The sequence below is a fragment of the Schistocerca piceifrons genome, chromosome 4 (genome assembly GCF_021461385.2).
Source record: "Schistocerca piceifrons isolate TAMUIC-IGC-003096 chromosome 4, iqSchPice1.1, whole genome shotgun sequence".
NCBI lineage: Eukaryota > Metazoa > Arthropoda > Insecta > Orthoptera > Acrididae > Schistocerca > Schistocerca piceifrons.
In genome coordinates this window covers 495,982,677-495,993,307 of record NC_060141.1, presented here as the reverse complement: position 1 = coordinate 495,993,307, position 10,631 = coordinate 495,982,677, and the positions used below count along the sequence as shown (strand labels likewise).

The window sequence follows — 10,631 nt, the reverse complement described above, 5'->3', positions numbered from 1 at the left end:
TGGGTTTCCATCTGAGGTCTTGATATTCATACAAGTGGTTCTCTTTTCTCCAAAGGTCTCTTTAATTTTCCTGTAGGCAGTATCTGTCTTACCCCTAGTGAGATAAGCCTCTACATCCTTACATACATTTTACTATTGTCATTCAAATGTAAGTTGGTGAGAAACCATTTGAAACGCCTCCTTGACATCAGCTGATTCACATAACTATCGTGTAAATCAGCACCTGAACTCCAGTAGTCTCTGTAACTAGGAAGTGGTTTTATGCGCATCAAGATAGTTATCCCTAAGAAAGTTTTTAGTTTACCAGTAGTCAGAGATGACTGTTGCACATATAAGTTCATCTGAAACAAAAATAAATCCATAATATCACCTGAAAGCAGAACTCCAAATAACTGATATGGTGATGCTGTGCCTAACTCCACAATAAAAACACAGGGACCACACTGAGAAGTAAATGCAGGGGCATCAGCAGGGCATTCAGGTTTGCTTCACTTATGTTCATTCTTCGACTGATGATCAGCAATCTCAGATGGAGTCTGATGCACTGTGATGGTTTGACTTAGCTCAGTCTCTGGTGACCTAATCACTGAAACGGTAGCTGGGCACTCATCCTCAGAATCACTTGATGTATCAGGATCAAACAGAATAGTCTTGGATGTAGTTGGTTCTAGACAATAAGAATTGTCATTGGTGTCATCACTGTCCCCACTATCAAATGATATGTCAGATGGAATATCCTCTTCAAGGGCTTTCAAAATATCAGACTCAGTTAGCTTTCTCTGACCCCTCATTATTACTGAAAAGTAAAGAGTAAGATTTACCTATGTTTGAAGTAGACTGACTGTTGTGGTACAGTGGTACATATTTTGAACTGATGTATAATTAGCTACATTTTAATAATTTCTCATAGCAATAGTCTGAACAACACGAAAAACTACAATAAACAAATGTACTTACATATTCCAATAGAAATTTTGTTGGAAACTTCCGTTATTAGGTAACAAATAACAATGCACAAACAGTGTCTCCACAGTGTACTTGAGCACACCTGACGTAGAAATATGAAGTACTGGTGCTGCTACAAGAACCCAGTAACAACTGCCATCTGGTGCATACATCTAAGAACTACAAAGAACATGCCTTGCTAGTAGTTCAAGTAATCTACCACAAGAATGCAGTGTTCTACGCATCCAAATTGGTGGTACAAATAATGTACCACTGTACAACCTAGGTGCAACATAAGGTGGTACACAAATTGTACCACCACACTTGAAAGAGTCAATGGGGATGTGGATCAGCCATGAGGGGTGTCGAGATAGTCCACACAGTTACAACATTGTTGAGTCCTGGCTGGCACAGTGGCTGATGCACCTGCTCAGCAAGCCGGAGATCCTGGGTTCGAATCCTGGTCTGGTACATATTTTCACTCATCATAGCTGATTCTGCGTAATGTCCCAATGCAGCTGACAGCTGTGACCCCTACCTTTTTCTTTCTTTCCCTCTCCACCTTCAATTTACATATAACATACAACAGCAGTGGATTTTGTGTGGTGTCTGTTCTTTTGGACATGTCCGAAAGAACAGACACCACACATTCATGTAACAGTACTGTCTGGTTAATTGGCGCGACACCAGTTCCAGTGCTCTGCAAGGAACATTTTGCTATTATAGGTGCAGTGCAGTATGATGCAACAGAAGTAGTGGAGGCAGCAAAGTCAAAACGTGCAGCACAGTAATCGATTTAATAACCTCTCAATTCTGGTCCTTCGGAAGTTTGGGAAGGGAAGGAAGACTGTATATTTTTAGAAAGAGTACTCAGCAAACGTAAAGCAGAGACAAAAATGTGCTTACATCGTGAAGAAGAAAGAGCGTATAAAATTTTAATAACAAAACAGTTGCTCAGCGATGCAGAAGAACGCCAGTTCCCACTGCCTTGTAACACAGACATATCTGTAATTAATGACGTGTCCAAGGACAATATGATGATACCCTTGGTTGGTGTCAGTGGTTACACCAAAGTTGAGGGATTCACAGTGAGGTGCGGATCTACTGATTGCTTTAAAGGGCCAAATTTTAATCATCGTTTACAGCACTATCACGATAACAACATCCAACTCATTATAACTTTGGTTAAAAGGTTAGTACAAATATAATTACAAATGTATTACACTGCACATAAAGTCTTTTCTTTTACATGTTTCATTCATTTTTCTTCTGATTGCTACCCAAATTAATTCCTTTTGCATTTAGTTTTTCAGCTCGGTGTCAGCCATGTTCCACAAGATATGGTCTTCGGATACCAGCTTGATAAGCTGCTCGTTCTCTGAGGCAGGGAAGCGGTCAGCCGACATTTCTGGTAAATGTTTCAGTAATGATGAGAGGAATACCCACTCTACTGCTGCCCTTGCACTCCAAACAAATACTGCAGCTGTCACGTAGTAGTCACTGCTCCTTAACTTGACTTCCCTCACTCCTCTAACTAAGCAAATCGCTGCTACGTGTGGGACAGGCAGATTCCTCCCAAAGCACACAAGCATTGCCTGCAGGTAGAGCCCATGACGGCATTGCTTTGTTCTCATGCTAGGAAAACGGTCTGGCATGCCTACAGAGTAGATTTCTAGTCTCCAGGAAAGCCATTATACTCGAACATAATACGTGTTCCAAAATTCTACAACTGATCAACGTTAGAGATATAGGTCTATAGTTCTGCACATCTGTTCGACGTCCCTTCTTGAAAATGGGGATGACATGTGCCCTTTTCCAATCCTTTGGAACGTTACGCTCTTCTAGAGACCTACGGTACACCGCTGCAAGAAGGGGGGCAAGTTCCTTCGCGTACTCTGTGTAAAATAGAACTGGTATCCCATCAGGTCCAGCGGCTTTCCCTCTTTTGAGTGATTTTAATTGTTTCTCCATCCCTCTGTCGTCTATTTCGATATCTACCATTTTGTTATCTGTTCGACAATCTAGAGAAGGAACTACAGTGCAGTCTTCCTCTGTGAAACAGCTTTGGAAAAAGACATTTAGCATTTCGGCCTTTAGTCTGTCATCCTCTGTTTCAGTACCATTTTGGTCACAGAGTGTCTGGACATTTTGTTTTGATCCACCTACCACTTTGACATAAGACCAGAATTTCTTAGGATTTTCTGCCAAGTCAGTACATAGAACTTTACTTTCGAATTCACTGAACGCCTCTTGCATGGCCCTCTTCAAATTACATTTCGCTTCACGTAATTTTTGTTTGTCTGCAAGACTTTGGCTATGTTTATGTTTTCTGTGAAGTTCCCTTTGCTTCCGTAGCAGTTTTCTAACTCGGTTGTTGTACCACGGTGGCTCTTTCCCATCTCTTACGATCTTGCTTGGCACATACTCATCTAATGCATATTGTACGATGGTTTTGAACTTTGTCCACTGATCCTCAACACTATCTGTACTTGAGACAAAACTTTTGTGTTGAGCCGTCAGGTAGTCTGTAATCTGCTTTTTGTCACTTTTGCTAAACAGAAAAATCTTCCTACCTTTTTTAATATTTCTATTTACAGCTGAAATCATCGATGCTGTAACCACTTTATGATCGCTGATTCCCTGTTCTGCGTTAACTGTGTCAAATAGTTCAGGTCTGTTTGTCACCAGAAGGTCTAATATGTTATCGCCACGAGCCGGTTCTCTGTTTAACTGCTCAAGGTAGTTTTCAGATAAAGCACTTAAAAAAATTTCACTGGATTCTTTGCCCCTGCCACCCGTTATGAACGTTTGAGTCTCCCAGTCTATATCCGGCAAATTAAAATCTTCACCCAGAACTATAACATGGTGGGGAAATATACTCAAAATATTTTCCAAATTATCCTTCAGGTGCTCAGCCACAACAGCTGCTGAGCCAGGGGGCCTATAAAGACATCCAATTACCATGTCTGAGCCGTCCGTCGAAGCTGACATTCACCAGCACTTCTTCAGGGTCTTGCAGATTCAGATCTGGTGGAACAATCAGCTGGATCCACTGAAGTGGGGATGGAAGACCGCAAAAAATGGCGTGATTCCCATTTCAACAACCCAACCACCAGCGCCCCAGGAACTGCCCGAAACAATATCCTGCACATGCAAGAAGGTATGCCAAGCAGTTTGTCCCTGCAGGAAAGCGACTAGAAAGTGCTCAGCTATAAGCAACAATTATGGGGAGCTTTCATGTGTGACTCACAAACAGAAAAGGACACTTTCCTTGATTCGTCGCAAATCTACAACGAGATTGGCATCACCGAATGGGAAATTGATTCAGAATATACAATAGTTTGTAGGCGGGAGCGGGGGAAAGGGGGGGGGGGCTGGGCCTGGGGCTATAGAGTAATAGAGTATTTTTAATATTCTGGAAGACAAATGACGACTTTTAAGTAGCCGCAAAAAGTTTGTGTTCCTGTGCAATACTGACTTTTAAATGATCTCATTATCCTTTTTCTTCTTCCTACAATGAGAGCTGGGGGGGGGGGGGGAGGGGGAGGGCGAGGCTGCAGACTACCCCCCCTTGGCCATATGGGCGCCCTTGATGCTAGAAGATAATGAAGAATTCAATGATGACATTACCTTACTGGAACCCTCTTCCCTGACACACAGAAAACACACACAAAAAAGAATTTAAATGAATGTAGATAAAACAATAACTGCTTAAAGAACGTTTGTATGAAGTTTATCTCTCGTCAGCTTTATACGAGAATTGAAGTATTTTTCCATTAGTGAAACCTTTCATTTGATGTGTTTTGTTTTTAAATTTTGATTTTGTTTATTATCACCTTGGACAGTATAATGATTAATTGACATAAATGCATAGAGCTAACTACCAAGGCAGGTAGTTACATAGCTAAATTTCCCTTAAATTACATGGGTAACTTTGTGAAGTAGGGTGAACCTATGTGTTGTGCACCCAGCGCTGGCAATATGCAGATATCGTAGGTGTAAGTTGTTGCCTGAAGCCAGCATATTGCAAGCATTAGAAGCTATAACAGAAATTAACTTTTAATTATTGACAAAATTATTTAATTGGATAAATAAAAATCTACTCACCAAGCAGCGGTAGAACACACACATAAAAGACAATTGTAATTGGCAAGCTTTCGGAGTCAGTGGCTCCTTCTTCAGGCAGCAGGGTTGAAGGGGAAGGAAGAAGGTTGAAGGAAAAGGACTGGAGAGGTCTAGGAAAAGGGATAGCTTTCTGACTGTGGTTCAGGAGAGACTTACCATATGGGATAAGAAGGAAAGACTGGTTTTTGGAGACTGCATCGGACGATATTTGAAAACTTGAGAGGTTAAAGGCAGAAGATAGGGTAATAAGCAGACAGAGATTATTGCTTAAACATCATGTGTGAGTCAATAAGAGTTAAAAGCAAGGTGCATTGTATGTAACAGAGGTGGGAGGGGAGCAGTGAAAAATAGTTGGGAAAGACAATGAAAGATGTAGAAAACTAAAACAGAGTGAAGCAAAGAGAAGTTACAGTGAAGAAATTTTTAGACAGAAGAAATTAGTGTAAATTAAGGCCAGGTGGGTGACAAGAACAAAGGACATGTTATGGTGCTAGTTACCACCTGTGGAGTTCTGAGGAACTGGTGTCTGGGGGAAGAATTCAGTTGGCTCATGTGGTGAAACAGGCACCGAGGTCACAAATGTTATGTGTTCTGGTTGCAACGGATTTATTTATCAATTGTTATTTTTCATTCATAGTTCACTGTTGCTATTTGAGTTTACATATTGTGATGTGGGATAGTGAATGGAGCTGTGAATGCTAAAAAATTGAGTGCTAAATGGAGACACTGGAACGTTTCTGACTTATTCTTCTGTTTGAGTTCAATAGAGGGGTGACAGCACCTGAGGCAGCCAGAAACATTTGTGCTGCAGAGCATGGCAAGAACATGGTTTCTTCATTATGAGGACGAGCATTTTGACTTTAGTGACTCTCCATGTACAGGAAGACCTTCAGGGTGTGGTGAAGACCATTTAAATGCATTAATCCCCAATGATTCATATCAATGTACTCAAGAACTGGCAAATATGACGAATTGTGATCATTCCATCATCATGAACATTTTAATACAATGGGGAAGGTTCAAAAATTGGGTTTAAACATATCACAGGCTCTGAGCCAAAATCAGCAGGTATCCATATGTGCACTTCTGCTTTCTTGTCATCAATTGGCTCATGAACAACACCAATCATTTCTACCCAGTAGCATTGCTGGTGATGAGAAATAATGTCTTCCTGTTAATCTAAGGATAAAAATGGAATGGTTGAACCCAGAAAAAACAGCAATTTTCCTTACAAAGAACTGCACACATCCACAAAAATAAAGTTATGCATCTGGTGGAACAGCAACCAAGTGGTATTCTACGAACTGCTTGCCCATGGTGTAACCATCACTGCTGATATTTATTGTCAACAACTGAGACAACTTGCAGATGGAATGCAAGAACAATGACTAGGAAGACTGCATGAAGTGATGCTACTCCATGATACCGCTGGCCCATATTGTGCCAGACTGGCGAATGACATTTTACAGGAGTTGGATTGGGAAGTCATTCCACACTTACCTTATTCACTTGATCTTGCACATTCAGCTTTTCATCTTTTCTGTTCTCTGTACAACAAACTTCAAGAGACTTCCTTTCAGAAAGAAAATGCACTCTGGGCATGTCTCAGCAAGTTCTTCTCCCCAAAACCACATGAATTGAAAAGCCCCCCCTGCTTGGCAGACATGAAAATAGTGGAGGAGCATATACAGGATGTTACAAAAAGGTATGGCCAAAATTTCAGGAAACATTCCTCACACACAAATAAAGAAAAGATGTTATGTGGACATGTGTCCGGAAACACTTAATTTCCATGTTAGAGCTCATTTTAGTTTCATCAATATGTACTGTACTTCCTCGATTCACCACCAGTTGGCCCAATTGAAGGAAGGTAATGTTGACTTTGGTGCTTGTGTTGATATGTGACTCATTGCTCTACAGTACTAGCATCAAGCACATCAGTACGTAGCATCAACAGGTTAGTGTTCATCACAAACGTGGTTTTGCAGTCAGCGCAATGTTTACAAATGCGGAGTTGGCAGACGCCCATTTGATGTATGGATTAGCACGGGGCAATAGCCGTGGCGCGGTACGTTTGTGTCGAGACAGATTTCCAGAATGAAGGTGTCCCGACAGGAAGATGTTCGAAGCAATTGATCGGCATCTTAGAGAGCACGGAACATTCCAGCCTATGACCGCGACTGGGGAAGACCTAGAACGATGAGGACACCTGCAATGTATGAGGCAATTCTTCGTGCAGTTGACGATAACCTAATGTCAGCATCAGAGAAGTTGCTGCTGTACAAGGTAACGTTGACCACGTCACTGTATGGAGAGTGCTACGGGAGAACCAGTTGTTTCTGTACCATGTACAGCGTGTGCAGGCACTATCAGCAGCTGATTGGCCTCCACGGGTACACTTCTGCGAATGGTTCATCCAACAATGTGTCAATCCTCATTTCAGTGCAAAGGTTATCTTTACTGATAAGGCTTCATTCCAACGTGATGAAATTGTAAATTTTCACAATCAACATGTGTGGGCTGACGAGAATCTGCACGCAATTGTGCAATCATGTCATCAACACAGATTTTCTGTGAATGTTTGGGCAGGCATTGTTGGTGATGTCTTGATTGGGCCCCATGTTCTTCCACCTATGCTCAATGGAGCACGTTATCATGATTTCATACGGGATACTCTACCTGTGCTGCTGGAACAAGTGCCTTTACAAGTATGACACAACATGTGGTTCATGCACGATGGAGCTCCCACACATTTCAGTCGAAGTGTTCGTATGCTTCTCAACAACAGATTTGGTGACCGATGGATTGGTAGAGGCGGTCCAATTCCATGGCCTCCACGCTCTCCTGACCTCAACCCTCTTGACTTTCATTTATGGGGGCATTTGAAAGCTCTTGTCTACAGAACCCCGGTACCAAATGTAGAGACTCTTCATGCTCGTATTGTGGATGGCTGTGATACAATACGCCATTCTCCAGGGCTGCATCAGCGCATCAGGGATTCCATACGACAGAGGGTGGATGCATGTATCCTTGCTAATGGAGGACATTTTGAACATTTCCTGTAACAAAGTGTTTGAAGTCACGCTGGTTTGTTCTGTTGCTGTGTGTTTCCATTCCATGATTGATGTGATTTGAAGAGAAGTAATAAAATGAGCTCTAACATGGAAAGTAAGCGTTTCTGAAGACATGTCCACATAACATATTTTCTTTCTTTGTGTGTGAGGAATGTTTCCTGAAAGTTTGGCCGTACCTTTTTGTAACACCCTGTATTATTGATGACTAAAGTCCTTATTATGTGTGTATGTTGTGTTTTATTAAATTTATGGAGAAACACTATGAACTTGTGTACCAATTTAATACATTATGTTTATTATATACCTGTTTATGAATGACATGTCTGTATTATTGTACATGATGATGCAATGAAGAGCAATTATGTTTATTATTATTGCTGTCACTATTACTACTATCATTATTATTACTACAACTGTGATTACTACTACTACTACCGTATTCAAAAATAGATTAAGCTCATTTAGCATTCATTCATAAGTACTTATAGATGAGTACCTGGAACGTGGAATCCAAAATGTTTCTTAATAGGCTCAGATAGAAGCTTTCGGAGTCAGTGGCTCCTTCTTCAGGCAGAAGGATTGAAGGGGAAGGCAGAAGGTTGAAGGAAAAGGACTGGAGAGGTCTAGGAAAAGGGATAGCTTTCTGACTGTGGTTCAGGAGAGACTTACCATATGGGATAAGAAGAAAGACTGGTTTTTGGAGACTGCATCAATCTCATTTAAGAGATTATGGTAGCAGGTGAAAGACTTGCGGACAGTTTAATAAAGAAAGTATTAGTTTCTCAGAAGCTGCCTGTTTCACCTGATTAATGGGAATACATTAATTTACTGCTGTATAAAACATTGTTAGAGCAGGATTAATTGTTGTACCATGAACAAAGTTGTGAAAGAATTTTTGTATAGTTATTGCTAACTAAGGAATCTGTTTTGTAAATATGTTTTCCTTTCTTATTGTAATTATTGACATGTTTAATCATGTAGTGGGTAACATACTTTTTTAACTTAAAACTTATCTGCTTTAATGAAAGTAATTATACTTGATTTGAGATATACTGTTTTGCTGTCAGAATACAAGCTTATTTTGTTTTCTTGCACCTAATAATTTATGCACTTATTTTACAGTAAATTCACAGTGCACACCTTAAATATGTGCACTGTCAGTCCTAGAAGGAAGGAAGGAAGCAAGCTGGGGTTTAACATTCCACTGACAATGAGGTCATTAGATACTGAGCACAAACACAGACTGCGGAAATATGAAGGAAATTGGTCACACCCTTTCAAAGGAATCATCCCGGTACTGACCCTCAGCAAATTAGTAAAATCATGAAAAATTTAAATCTGGAAGGACAGGTGGTAATTTGAACCCCTGTCCTTTTGAATATGGGTCCAGTGACTTACTCTCCATTGCTGTATTCATTATCATTGCAACTTTTAATTTTTTATAGGCAAAATGAGGCCATCTGATGGGAAGATTAGAAACAACACTCTGTTCCTTCAGAATCATTCAGTATTTATTTATGTAATAAATAAGCTCTACAGTGGTATGTACATATAATTTACATGTTTAGCACTACTGTCTATCAGTGTTCAAATGAAGTTTCTCTGTTAAGTGCTGGCGCTGTATAAATAAATATATATTTTCTGAGAACCTTTGTTTTTCAGATATCTGAAAATCACAAAATTTCATCCACACATTTGTTGATCTTTTGAAACAAATAAATTGTTACATCAAACATTTTCTGGGCAATATTTTCCACAATCTTTAGAACATAAATAGTGAAAAACTAATTGTGCAATAATCACAAGGACTTTTCTTTGGTGGTGATAGATTCTAGTGTGTAGTAGTAACAAAATTCACACTTGTCTTTTGCCCAAAACAGGAAGAAGTGGATTTTCTTACACATCAAATATTGCATAGCACATTTTATGCAGTAGCAACATATAAAAATTTTATATAGAAAGGTCTTCACTATATCTTTAATGAATGGTAACATCCATTCTCAAACACTGTGTGCCTTCAATCACTTGTGCTCACCCAGGCATTGATACATAAAATTCTTTTTCTGTTTAAACTGCTTTGTTCACAAATTTTCTGGAATGAAAAAAGTACATGATACTTTACTATAATGTTGTTTTACATTGGTATTGCACTGTATGAAGCCTTAAATAACAAAACAACATGTACAATGCAGTGTACAAATCCTGATGCAAAGAACATATGAGAAGATTTTAAATGTGAAATTTAAATCTATCTGTACCACCTAATGCAGATTCTTCATATGTCAGTACAACAGGTTTACCATACCACATATTTTAATATCCCCACTGGGCAGTTAGTATCATCGATTTGTTCACAAAGCTGAGTATATTATAAGGACCTGGAATGTTTTAAACAATAATTGTGTGATTCTAAAAATGTACAATCATCAATACTGAATTAGCAGAATTGGTAGGTAACCAAATTGTGAGGAGCTAAATAGACTGAAG

General features: G+C 39.8%; 1 long non-coding RNA gene across 1 annotated transcript; it reads left to right on the top strand.

Annotated features, from left to right (window-relative positions):
• The first annotated feature begins 2,000 nt into the window (after positions 1-2,000).
• Positions 2,001-9,941, top strand: LOC124795050. The gene is made up of 3 exons (XR_007016640.1): positions 2,001-2,137; positions 2,251-2,356; positions 9,267-9,941. It is a non-coding gene; the product is annotated as an uncharacterized LOC124795050 (long non-coding RNA).
• The last annotated feature ends 690 nt before the right edge of the window (positions 9,942-10,631 follow it).